This window comes from Chiloscyllium plagiosum, chromosome 10 (genome assembly GCF_004010195.1).
Source record: "Chiloscyllium plagiosum isolate BGI_BamShark_2017 chromosome 10, ASM401019v2, whole genome shotgun sequence".
NCBI classification, from domain to species: Eukaryota; Metazoa; Chordata; class Chondrichthyes; order Orectolobiformes; family Hemiscylliidae; genus Chiloscyllium; species Chiloscyllium plagiosum.
In genome coordinates this window covers 76,875,906-76,889,818 of record NC_057719.1, presented here as the reverse complement: position 1 = coordinate 76,889,818, position 13,913 = coordinate 76,875,906, and the positions used below count along the sequence as shown (strand labels likewise).

The 13,913-nt window shown below is 44.4% G+C and overlaps 1 protein-coding gene and 1 long non-coding RNA gene across 5 annotated transcripts in view; one reads left to right on the top strand and one right to left on the bottom strand.

Moving 5' to 3' along the window:
- map3k9 (mitogen-activated protein kinase kinase kinase 9) overlaps positions 1–13,913 on the top strand; it is a 139,195-nt gene that overhangs the window by 28,236 nt on the left and 97,046 nt on the right. The gene's annotated exons all lie outside the window — the stretch shown is intronic.
- Positions 1,705–13,913, bottom strand: part of LOC122553799 — a 21,667-nt gene continuing 9,458 nt past the window's right edge. Inside the window, exon 3 of the long non-coding RNA XR_006312849.1 lies at positions 1,705–1,715. This is a non-coding gene — a long non-coding RNA (uncharacterized LOC122553799). The remainder of the gene's footprint in view (positions 1,716–13,913) is intronic.

Here is a 13,913-nt window from a genome sequence, read left to right as displayed (position 1 = left end):
TCGTTAACAGTGAAGAAGGGTCACTGGATCTGAAGCGTTAACTCTGTTTCTCTATCCACAGATCTTGCCAGATGTGCTGAGTTTTGTCAGCAACTTCTGTTTCCATTTTGAGTTTCCAGCACCTGAAGTTCCCTATTTTCTTTTTCTCTTCAGGCTTCCTGAGGAAAGTCTAATTGTATGAACGATGATTTGGGTGTTCAGATCTGATGGTTATACTCACAATTCCACAGTTGTGGGGAGGTGATTGACCTAATAGTATTATCACTGAACTGTTAATCCAGAGACCAAGTTAATGTTCTGGTGACTGGGGTTCAAATCCTACGACAGCAAATAGAGTCATAGATCATAGAGATGTACGCCATGGAAACAGACCCTTTTGTCCAACCCATCCATGCCGATCAGATATCCCAACCCAATCTCGTCACATCTGCCAGCACTTAGCCCATATCCTTTTAAATCCTTCCTATTCATATACCCATCCAAATGTCATTTATATATTGCAATTGTACTAGCTTCCACCACTTCCTCTGGTAGCTCATTCCATACACGTACCACACTCTGCGTGAAATGGTTGCCTCTTAGGTCTCTTTTATATCTTTCCCCTCTCACCCTAAACCTATGCCCTCTCGTTCTGGACTCCCTGACCCCAGAGAAAAGACTTTGTCTATTTATCCTATCCATACTCCTCATTAATTTTATAAATGTCTATAAGGTCACCCCACAGGCTTCAGCGCTCCAGGGAAAACTGCCCCAGCCTGTTCAGCCTTTCCCTAAACCTCAAATCCTGCAATCCTGGCAACACCCTTGTGAATCTTTTCTGAGCCCTTTCAAGTTTCACAACATCTTTCCGATAGGAAGGAGACCAGAATTGCACGCAATATTCCAACAGTGGCCTAACCAATGTCCTGTACGGCCACAACATGACCTCCCAACTCCTGTACTCAACACTCTGACCGATTAAAGGAAAGCATACCAAGTGCCTTCTTCACTATCCTATCTACCTGCGACTCCACTTTCAAGGAGCTATGAACCTGCACTCCAAGGTCTCTTTGTTCAGCAACACTCCCTAGGACCTTACCATTAAGTGTATAAGTCCTGCTAAGATTTGCTTTCCCAAAATGCAGCACCTTGCATTTATCTGAATTAAACTCCATCTGCCACTTCTCTGCCCATTGGCCCATCTGATCAAGATCCTGTTGTAATCTGAGGTAACCTTCTTCACTGTCAACTACACCTCCAATTTTGGTGTCATCTGTAAACTTACTAACTATACCTCTTATGCCCACATCCAAATCATTTATATAAATGACAAAAAGTTGAGGACCCAGCACTGACCCTTGTGGCATTCCACTGGACACAGGCCTCCAGTCTGAAAAACAACCCTCCACCACCACCCTCTGTCTTCTACCCTTGAGCCAGTTCTGCACCCAAATGTCGGGTTCTCGCTGTATTCCGTGAGATCTAACCTTGCTAACCAGTTTCCCATGGGAACCTTGTCGAAAGCCTTAATGAAGTCCATATAGACCGCATCTAATTTGGGATATCTGGTCAGCATGGATAAGTTGGACCGAAGGCCCTGTGACTCTATTCATTCACAGAGCAAGGGCATCGCTGGCTAGGCTATCATATATTTCCCATCCATAATTGTCAAGTGTCAGCTACATTGATGTGGGTCTGGAGTCACATATAGGCCAGACCAGGCAAAGATGGCAGTTCTCTTCCCTAAAGGATATTAGTGAACCAGATGGTTCTTCCTGACAATGGATTCAAGGTCATGGTTAGATTTTTAAATCCAGTTTTTTTTATTGAATTCAAATTCCACCAAACCTGAGAGAGCTTTGGCAAATAGAATTAAGGAGAATCCAAAGGGTTTTTGCAAATACATTACGGACAAAATGGTAACTAGGGAGAGAAAGGGCCCCTCAAAGACCAGCAAGGTGGCCTTTGTGTGGAGACACAAGAGATGGGGCAGATACTAAACGAGTATTATACATCAGTACTTACTGTGGAAAAGGACATGGAAGATATAGAATGGTGGGAAATAGATGATGACATCTTTAAAAATGTCCATATTACAGAGGAGGAAGTGCTGGATGTTTATAAGTGAATAAATCCCCAGGACCTGATCAGGTGTACCCGAGAACTCTGCGGGAAGCTAGGGAAGTGATTGCTGGGACTCTTACTGAGATATCTATATCATCGATAGTCACAGGTGAGGTGCCGGAAGACTGGAGGTTGGCTAATGTGGCGCCACTGTTTAAGAACGGTCGTAAGGATAAGCCAGGGAACTATAGACCGGTGAGCCTGACGTCGGTGGTGGGCAAGTTGTTGGAGGGAATCCTGAGGGACAGGATGTACGTGTATTTGTAAAGGCAAGGACTGATTAGGCATAGTCAACATGGCTTTATGCGTGGGAAATCATGTCTCTCAAACTTGATTGAGTTTCTTGAAGAAGTAACAAAGAGGATTGATGAGGGCAGAGCAGTAGATGTGATCTATATGGGCTTCAGTAAGGGGTTCGACAAGGTTCCCAATGGAAGACTGGTTAACAAGGTTAGATCTCACTGAATAGAGCGAGATAAATGATTTGGATGTGAGCATAAGAGGTATAGTTAGCAAGTTTGCAGATGACACCAAAATTGGAGGTGTAGTGGACAGTGAAGAAGGTTACCTCCGATTACAACAGGATCTGGACCAGATGGGCCAATGGACTGAGAAGTCACAGTTGGAGTTTTTTCAGATAAATGCGAGGTGCTGCATTTTGGGAAAGCAAATCTCAGCAGGACTTATACACTTAATGGTAAGGTCCTAGGGAGTGATGCTGAACAAAGAGACCTTGGAGTGCAGGTTCATAACTCCCTGAAAGTGGAGTTGCAGGTAGATAGGATAGTGGTGTGCTTTCTTTTATTGGTCAGAGTATTGAGTACAGGAGTTGGGAAGTCATGTTGTGGCTGTACAGGACATTGGTTAGGCCACTGTTGGAATATTGTGTGCAATTCTGGTCTCCTTTGTATCGGAAAGATATTGTGAAACTTGAAACTGTTCAGTAAAGACTTACAAGGATGTTGCCAGGGTTGGAGGATTTGAGCTATTGGGAGAGGCTGAACAGGCTGGGGCTGTTTTCACCTGAGTGTTGGAGGCTGAGGGGTGACCTTATAGAGGTTTATAGAATAATGAGAGGCATGGATAGGGTAAATCGACAAAGCCTTTTCCCTGGGTTGCGGGAGTCCAGAACTAGAGGGCACAGGTTCAGGTTGAAAGGGGAAAGATATGAAAGACACCTAAGAGGCAACTTTTTCACGCAGAGAGTGGTACGTGTATGGAATGAGCTGCCAGAGGATGTGGTGGAGGCTGGTACAATTGCAACATTTAAGAGTCATTTGGATGCGTATATGAATAGGAAGGGTTTGGAGGGATATGGGCCAGGTGCTGGCAGGTGGGACTAGATTGGGTTGGGATATCTGGTCGGTATGGATGGGTTGGACTGAAGGGTCTGTTTCCATGCTGTACATCTCTATGACTCTATTACTGTAAATGCAACACCTTACATTTATCGAAACTAATCTCCACCTGCCACTCCTTGGCCCATTGGCCCATCTGATCAAGATTCCATTGAGTTCAGGAAAATTGAATCAATCTGGATAACGTGTTGCTTGCTTCTGAGATGAATCATAGAATCCCTACAGTGTGGAAACAGGCCCTTTTCCCCAGCAAGTCCACACCGCCCCTCTGAAGTGTAACCCACCCTGACCCATTCCCCTCACCTATTATCCTATATTTCCCCTGGCTAATACACCCAACCTAAATTTCCCAACAGTATGGGCAATTTAGCATTGCCAATTCACCTAGCCTGCACATCCTTGGATTGTGGGAGGAAACTGGAGCACCCGGAGGAAACCCACGCAGACACGTGGAGAATGTGCAAACTCCACACAGACAGTCGCCCAAGACTGGAGCCAAACTTGGGTCCCTGCGCCGTGAGGCAGCAGTGCTATCTACTGAGCCACCAAGCAAAACTGTAACTTTCTAACTGTCTGCCTCAGCGGGTTGTGGAGGTGGGGTCATTGAATATTTTTTGAAGATGGAGGTAGCTAGAATCTTGCTAGGCAGAGGGATCAAGATTATATAGGAATGTAGAATTCAAAACATGCACTGATCAGCCATGATATTATTGAATGGCAGAGCAGACCTGACAGGCCAAATGGCATACTACTGCTGATAACATTAATATTCATATGTCTCAAGCAGAAGCCATCGCTTCTGAGAGTGCTGCATTCCTTGAGCACTGCACTGGACTATTAGTCTTGATTTTTCTGCTCAAATCCTGTAGTGAGATTTGAATCCTGGAATTTGAGACTCCAAGGCAAGAGTGTTACTTACTGTGATGTAGTACTGTTACTGTTACTACTGTAACAGTACTAACAGTAGTAGTACTGTTACTACTTTGACACCAGTAGCTATAGCATGTAAAGTTATGCCTCAGTGGTGAGTGGGAGATTTTCTTAAGTGATGTCCTTTGCACTGAACTATTTATCATTGCTTTATTTAACACAAGGAGAACAAATTTATTCCTCTGGAATCACACTTTAGTTGTGTCATGTTTTTCAGACTTTGCAATTTGCCTCCCTTCTCCTTGGCAACCAAGTAATGAAAAAGAAAACATCTAGTGATAAATACTCAAGTCACAAAGAGTGAAGCAAGACTGTTTAGGTCACCAAGCTTGCTCCTTCCACATTGTGTTCTGGGTTCAATTCAATTTCTTCTGGATAATTAGTGTTCATCTTCCCAAAGTTCAAGGGAGTGCAACACTACAATCTTGCCTTACCTCGTGGATTTATTTTTGGCATTACTTTACTGCACTTCTTCTATAGCCTGTTTATTGAAATAGCTGGTTTATTTTAAGATTACAAGTTTGTTTGTATGCACTTCCTTCCTGAAAGCTAGGTGAAGATGGGTATGGTTTATGAAGGTTTGTTCATGAAGCTCCTGTAGTGACTATGATGATTGAAACCATCACTTGCCTGTCACAAAACATAATGGGCTCAGTTTTGGGTATAGCACTGCCTTTTTACTACTAGATCAGTCGTGACATTAGTTAGCTACTTTCCATTGAAGTTTGAGAGTTTTCCATAATTTTTAAGAAAATAAAGCTAATGTTTTTGTTTCTAACAAACACAGAAATGAGAACAGAGGGGGCAGGAGAGAGGGATTTCTGAAGATATTTTGGAATGGAGAGTAGAAATCAGGAGCTGACCTAAGAGTATGATCCTAAAGTGGTGCATATAGTTTCGTGCAAGTATGTCATGCAGAAATTATTTTTATTTCCATGAGACTTATGGTTTCAGTGCCCATCTTCTCAAGTATTGTTTTAACATAGACCTAAGGTAGGTCCAGATGTATGAACACCGATTTGTGTGTTCAGATCTGATGGTTGTAGTTGTGTGGTAAGGAAAGATCAGGAAAACTAAAGCAACCTGGATAACCTGTGGATGCTTCTGAGATGAGGCTGAAGCAAAGCTGTTTCTATTATTAAATTTAGTTTGTTACTGTGACCACACAATCAAAGGCAGTGCCTTGCATAGAGCTGCCTCAGCAAGGTTGCATAATGCGATGAAATTCATGTCAAGGGAATTTGGAGCAAAGAGGGACTGTAGAGCCATAATGGAAAGTGACTTCCTATGGTTCACCAAATTGCTACAGTATTACTTTATGGCCTTTCCAGAAAAGTTACAGATTTAGTTCTGGATTTTTTCTACTGAGGATAAGTAGTGACCTTTCTCAGTTTAAAGGTTGTCGTTAGACCAAATATTTGAGTTGAGAAAGTAGCAGGGCGGTGCGTGGGCCTATTGATGTTGGTGGCAGTTCCCAAATAGCTACGGAAGGGCTGGGTGAGTGCTGAGGTGGGCTGGTTAAAAGACCCACATTGATTATATGGGGATTTGTTTTTGAACATGTTAGACTTTTTGGCCCTCTGTCCTCACTCTGTCATCACCTCATCCATCCCATGCTCCAACCATGTCAACACATGCCCTTTGTACTTCCACATCAAATCATGTTCCTGTGCTACCTTCGCCACCACTAATCCAATGTCCACCATGGGCAGACTTCACCTTTGTGGAGATTTTAAAACATGCACACTAACAGTCTAATACAGCTTTCCCTCTGATATACTTGAGGACAAATAAAACTCCCATTCCAAAATCCCATTCAAAGCTTTTAAATCATCTCAAGTGATTAATTGCTTATAAACCACTGGCATGGTGGCACAGTGGTTAGCACTGTTGCCTCACAGCGCCAGAGACCCGGGTTCACCTCCCGCCTCAGGCGACTGACTGTGTGGAGTTTGCACATTCTCCCCGTGTCTGCGTGGGTTTCCTCCGGGTGCTCCGGTTTCCTCCCACAATCCAAAAATAAAATGTGCAGGTTAGGCAAATTGGCCATGCTAAATTGCCCGTAGTGTTAGGTGTAGGGGTAATGGGTCTGGGTGGGTTACGCTTCGACGGGTCGGTGTGGACTTGTTGGGCCGAAGGGCCTGTTTCCACACTGTAAGTAATCTAATCTAATCTAATCTAAAAACCAACAAATTTTTTTGCTTAGGCCTCACATCAAGGCACCTAATCCTTTGAAAGCTTTTCGAAATTGTTAATCAGACTGTGAATTTAGAACCCCCTGCTGAGATCATTGTAACTTTTGAAGCAGCCAAAAGAAGCATGAGTGGGTGGAGTCAAGCCCACAGACCCAGGGTTTCCAGGTTTTGCTTTCATTTGGTGAAGCTGGGATTTTGGAGGAAGTCCAGTTCTCTTTGCTGCAGCAAAAGCTGTTCTCACTTTGCTGCTAGATTTTTTTATTGTTGGATTTTCTTTTCTTCTCAGCTGGAGATATCCTGTGTGAGAGATCTATTTTGCTGAATTTGCCTTTGTCAAGGGTATTTATAGGATGCTGCTATATTTGAACAATCAATGAGTAGTAGTTAAAATATATATTATTTCGATAGAGTTACAGTTAAGCCATTTTCAAAATTTGTCTGTATTTTAATTATACTGTAAGAATAAAGTATGTTTTGCTTAAGCCTAGTAGTTTGACCAATCTGTGTGGGGGAGGTCATGCCTCATGAACTTGATTGAGTTTTTTGAGGAGGTGACGAAGCTGATTGAGGGAAAAATGGTTGATGTCTACGTGGACTTCAGTAAAACCTTTGAAAAGTTCTCTCATGGCAGACTGGTATGAAAGGTGAAGTCACACGGTATGTGGGTGAGCTGGCAACATGGATACAGAACTGGCTTAGTCATAGGAGTCAGAGGGTAGGGGTGGAAGGATGTTTTTAAAATGTTGTGACTAGTGGTGTTCCACAGGGATCAGTGCTGGGACCTCTACTGTTCGTGCTCACCATAAATGATTTGGAGGAAAACGTAGTTGGTCTAAATGGTAAGTTTGCAAAAGATTGGTGGAGTTGCAGATAGTGAGAAGGACTGTCAGAAGATACAGCAAGATATAGATCAGTTAGAGACATGGGCAGAAAAATGGCAGATGGAATTTAATCCAGACAAATGTGTAGACAGGATAGATTAAGTGAATCCTTAGAGTATTAAAGGTACTAGGAGTATACTTAAGAGGGAAATCAGGAGGGCAAAAAGGGGTCATGAGATAGCTTTAGCAAATAGAGGTAAGGAGAATCCAAAGGGTTTTTCTAAAAACATTAAGGACGGAAGGGTAACTAGGGAGAGAATAGGACCCCTCAAAGAACAGCAGGGTAGCCTTTGTGTGGAGCTGCAGAAAATGGGGGGAGATACTAAGTGAGTATTTTGCATGAGCATTTACTGTGGAAATGGACATGGAAGATATAGAATGTAGGGAAATAGATGGTAACATCTTGAAAAATGTCCATATTACAGAGGAGGAAGTGCTGGATGTCTCGAAATGCATAAAAGTGGATAAATCCCCAGGACCTGATCAGGTGTACCCTAGAACTCTGTGGGAAGCTAGGGACGTGATTGCTAGGCCTCTTACTGAGATATTTGTATCACCGATAGTCACAGGTGAGGTGCCAGAAGACTGGAGGTTGGCTAACGTGATGCCACTGTTTAAGAAGGGTGGTAAAGACAAGCCTGGAAACTATAGACCGGTGAGCCTGATGTCAGTGGTGGGCAAGTTGTTGGAGGGAATCCTGAAGGACAGGATGTACCTGTATTTGGAAAGGCAAGGTCTGATTAGGGATAGGAGAAAGTGAGGGCTGCAGATGCTGGAGATCAGAGCTGAAAATGTGTTGCTGGAAAAGCGCAGCAGGTCAGGCAGCATCCAAGGAACAGGAGAATCGACGTTTCGGTCACAAACCCTTCTTCAGGATAATCAATATGGCTTTGTGCGTAGGAAATCATGTCTCACAAACTTGAGTTTTTTGAAGAAGTAACAAAGAGGATTGATGAGGGCAGAGTGGTAGATGTGATCCATGTGGACTTCAGTAAAGCATTCGACAAAGTTCCCATGGCAGACTGATTAGCAAGGTTAGATCTCACAGAATACAGGGAGAACTAGCCATTTGGATACAGAACTGGCTTAAAGGTAGAAGACAGAGGGTGGTGGTGGAGGGTAGTTTTTCAGAATGGAGGCCTGTGACCAGTGGAGTGCCACAAGGATCGGTGCTGGGCCCACTATTTTTCATCATATTTATATAAATGATTTGGATGTGGGCATAAGAGGTATAGTTAGTAGGTTTGCAGATGACACCAAAATTGGAGGTGTAGTGGACAGCGAAGAAGGTTACCTCAGATTACAATGGGAATCTTGATCAGATGGGCAACTGGGCTGAGAAGTGGTTTAGAGTGAAAGGGGAAAGATATAAAAGAGACTTAAGGGGTAACTTGTTCACGCAGAGTGTAGTACGTGTGGGGAATGAGCTGCTAGAGGAAGTGGTGGAGGCTAGTACAATTGCAATATTTAAATGGCATTTGGATGGGTGTGTGAAGGGTTTGGAGGGATATGGGCTGGATGCTGGCAGGTGGGACTAGATTGGGTTGGGATATCTTCTAGGCATGCATGGGTTGGACCAAAGGGTCTGTTTCCGTGCTGTACATCTCAATGACTCTAAATGTGAGGTGATGCATTTTGGAAGGTCAAGTGCAGGTAGAAATTATACTGTGAATGGCAGAACACTTAGGAGTATTGATATTAGAATTGCTACTGTGTGGAACCAGACCCTTTTCCCCAGCAAGTCCACACCGACCCTGAGAAGAGTATCCCACCCAGACCCATTCATCTACACTTACCCCTGACTCATGCACCTAACCTATACATCCCTGAACACTATGGACAATTTAGCACAAGCAATTCACCTAACCTGCATATCTTTGGAGTGTGGGACGAAACTGGACCACTTAGAGGAAACCTGGGCAGACACAGGGAGAATGTGCAAACTCAACACACAGTCACCCAAGGCTGGAATCAAACCCAGATCCCTGGTGTGTTAAGCAGCAGTGCTAACCCCTGAGCCACCATGCTGCCTAATGCAGCTGGATCTGGGTGAAACTGATCACTGAAGGTGGCAGCTCCAGGAGATAAGATGGTAAGAAAAGCCTATGGTCTGCTTGCCTTCATTGGAAGGGGCATTGGGTATTTGACAGGCAAGTTATGCTGCAGCTTTATAGAACTTTGGTTAGGGGAAATTGAGGACTGCAGATGCTGGAGATCAGAGTCGAAAAGTGTGGCGCTGGAAAAGCACAGCAGGTCAGGCAGTATCCGAGGAGCAGGACAGTTGACTTTTCGGGCATAAACCCTTCATCAGGAATGTCGGGGAGGGATGGGGGCTGAGAGATAAAAGGGAGGGGTTGTGGCTGGCGGGAAGGTAACTTGGAAGGCAATAGGTAGATGTAGGTGCAGGGGTGATGGTGATAGGTCAGAGCGGAGGGTGGAGCGGATAGGTGGGAAGGAAGATGGACCGGTGGGACAGTTCAAGAGGGCAGTGCCAAGTTGGAGGGCTGGATCTGGGATGAGGTGGGGGGAGGGGAGATGAGGAAACTTGTGAATTCAACAATGGTGTGTGGTTGGAGGGTCCCAAGGCAGAAGATGAGGTTTTCTTCCTCCAGGTATTGGGTGGCTAGGATTTGAGGATGGAGGAGGCCCAGGACTTGGATGTTCTTGGTGGAATGGGAGGGTGAGTTGGCTACAGAGCAGTGGGGTTGTTTGGTGTATGTGTTCCAGAGATGTTCTCTGAAATGTTCCATGAGTTGGTGTCCTGTCTCCCCATTGTGGAAGAGACCACATCGAGAGCAACAGACACAATTGATGAAATGTTTGGATGTGCAGATAATCTCTGTTGGATATGGAAGGATTCTTTGGGGCCTTGGATGGAGATGAGGGGGGAGGTGTGGGTGCAGGTTTTACACCTCTTGCGGTGGCAAGAGAAGATGCTGGGAGTGGAGCCTGGGTTGGTAGGGGGCGTGGACCTAACAAGGGTGTAGATGAGGAAATGGTCTCTGTGGAATGCTGATAGAGCTAGGGAGGCAAATATGTTTCTGGTGATGGGGTTTGACTGTAGGGTGGTGGAAATGGTGGATGTTGCGACGTTGTATCTGGAGATTCATGGGGTGGAAGGTGAGGACAAGGGGAAGTCTATCCTTGTTGTGGTTGGAGGGGTGTGGTTCAAGGGAGGAGGTGCAGGAAGTGGAGGAGATGCGCCGGAGGGTATTGTTGACCATGTGGAAGGGGAAATTGTGGTCCTCTGAGTAGGAATCCAGCTGGGATGTTCTGGAGCGGAATTGCTCCTCCTGGGTGTAGAAACGGCCACCATTGGAATATTGCGTACAGTTCTGGTCACCACAATACCAGAGGACATGGATGTTTTGGAGAAGGTACAGAAACTTTTTACTGTAATGTTGCTTGGTATGGAGGATTTTTGCTATGGAGAAATGTTGGATAGAGTGGGTTTGTTATCACTGGAACACGGGAGGTTGAGGGGGTGACCTGATAGAAGCTTATAAGATTGTGAGTGGCATCAATAGGGTGGCAAGTATGAGGCTTTTTCCCAAGATGGAGGTGTCAATTACTAGGTGACATGGGTTCAACGTATGGGGGTGGGGGGGATTTTTAAAAAGATGCTCGAGGCAAGTTTTTCACATAAAAGCCTAGTGACTGCTTTGAACATGCTGCAGAGGAGGTGGTGGAAGCACAACTAATAGCAGCATTCAAGATACACCTGGACAAATACATGAATAGGATATGAATAGAGGGATATGGAACTTGTAAGTGAAGACCAGTTTAGTATGGAAGGGCAAATTATGTTGGCGCAGGCTTGAAGAGCCTGTTCCTGTGTTATTTAGTTCATTGTTCTTTGTTCAATCAAATTGCATCTGGAACACAATGCCTTACATTTGCCATTAAATAAGAAAAAGTTGGGATCCAGGCTATCTCCTTGATATATTTTGAGGGGGGGTTTAGTCTGGTCTATAATAAGTTGGGGGCACTTGTTGGGATCAAAATCGCTAATTCCATGTTGCATTTAGGGTTATTGGACTCAAAGACAGTGAGTGGTGAGTGTTGGCGTTTTCTTCCCAGGTGTTGCATTCAGTGGATTTAAATCGGGTGTATCTTGTGTAATAATGGCTCTTTCAGTGACTAAGAGTTTCCTGGTTATCGAAGAAGTCACTTGGGGCAGCTTACAAAAGGTGAGTTAGACAAAGCTTGTGGAATTGGCAGACAGGCTGGAGTTTGGGTTGCCTTTGTCCATGAGGAAAGGGGAAGTAATTGCAACAATGTCTCAGCATTTTCAGTTGCCAGAAATGCAATTGGAATCTTTGGAAGTGGTTAAAACTCAATTCAAAATGACACAGCTTGAGTTAGATGCAAAAGGGAAAAAAAAAGAATAATTGTAGCAGAAGATAGGGACATAGGTAAGAAAAGGAATGGGGATTTAACGCAGAAGTTCAGGGAGCTAGGGTGGAAGCTTAGAGCTAGAACAAACAGAATTGTTATCTCTGGTTTGTTACCCATGCCATGTGCTAGCGAGGCAAGGAATAGGGAGAGAAAGGAGTTGAACACGTGGCTACAGGGATGGAGAGAGGGTTTCGGATACCTGGATAATTGGGGCTCATTCTGGGATAGGTAGAACCTCTACAAATGGGATGGTCTACACTTGAACCAGAGAGCTACCAATATCCTGGGGGGGGGGAATTTGTGATTGCTCTTCAGGATGGTTTAAACTAATTCAGCAGGGTATGGGAACTTAAATTGTAGTTTGTGTCCAGGAGGTTGAGAGTAGTGAGATCAGAAATAACATTTCAAGGTCACAAGAGTGCACTGGCAAGCAGGAAGGTGGTTTGAGGTGTGTCTACTTCAATGCCAGGAGCAGACGAAACTTGCAGCATGGGTTGGTACTTGGAACTTCGATGTTGTGACCATTTTGGATAGAGCAGGGACAGGAATGGTTATTGCAGTTTTCGGGAATTTAGATGTTTCCATAAGAACAGGAAGATGATAAAAGAGGGGGAGGTGTGGCCTTGTTAGTCAAGGACAGTATTACAGTGGCAGAAAGGATGTTTTAGGACTCTTCTACTGAGGTAGTATGCGCTGAGGTTAGAAACAAGAAAGGAGAGGTCACCCTGTTGGGAGTTTTCCATCGGCCTCTGGATAGTTCCAGAGATGTAGAGGAAAGGATAGCAAAAATTATTCTGGACAAGAGCGAAAGTAACAGGGTAGTTGTTATGGGGGTCTTTAACTTTCCAAATATTGACTGGAAATACTATAGTTCAAGTGCTTTAGATGGGTCAGATTTTGTCCAATGTGTGCAGGAGGGTTTCCTGACACAGTACATAGACAGGGCAACGAGGGGCGAGGCCATATTGGATTTGGTACTGGGTAATGAATCCGGCCAGGTGTTAGATTTGGAGGTACGTGAGCACTTTGGTGATAGTGACCACAATTCGGTTATGTTTGCATTAGTGATGGAAAGGGATAGGTATACACCAAGAGGCAAGAGTAATAGCTGGGGGAAAGGCAATTATGATGCAATTAAGCAAGATTAACGATACATAGGATGAGGAAAGAAACTGCAGGGGATGGGCACATTTGAAATGTGGAGCTTTTCAAGGAACACTTGGTGTGTCCTTGATGAGTACGCACCTGTCAGGCAGGGAGGAAGTGGTTGAGTGAGGGAACTGTGGTTTACTAAAGAAGTTGAATCTCTTGTCAAGAGGAAGAAGAAGGCTTATGTAAGGATGAGAAGTGAAGGCTCATTTAGGGTGTTTGCGAGTTACAAGTTAGCCAGGAAGCACCTAATGAGAGAGCTGAGAAGAGCCAGGAGGGGACATGAGAAGTTGTTGGCAGATAGAATCAAGGTAATGCTTTCTATAGGTGTATCAGGAATAAAAGAATGACTGGAGTAAGATTAAGGCCAATCAAGGGCAGTAATGGGAAGGAGCGTCTGAAGTCCAAGGAGATAGGGCAAGTGCTCAATGAATCTTTTTTTTTGTCTTTTTCCAGTGTGAATACTGACAATGTTGTCTAGGAGAATACTGAGATACAGGTTACTAGACTAGATGGGATTGAGGTTCACAAGGAGGAGGTGTTAGCAATTCTGGAAAGTGTGAATATAGATAAGTCCCCTGGGCACATGGAATTTATCCTAGGATTCTCTGGGAAGCCAGGGAGGAGATTGCAGAGCGTTTGGCTTTGATCTTTGTCAACATTGTCTGCAGGAATAGTTCCAGAAGACTGGAGCATAGCAAATGTTGTCCCCTTGTTCAAGAAGGGGAATAGGGCCAATCCTGGTAATTGTAGACCAGTGAGCCTTGCTTCGGTTGTGGTGTTGGAAAAGGTTGTAAGAGATAGGATTTAGCTGAAACTTTATTGCTGGAACAGCACAGCAGGTCAGGCAGCATCAAGGGAACAGAAGATTCGACGTTTCGGGCACATGCCCTTCTTCA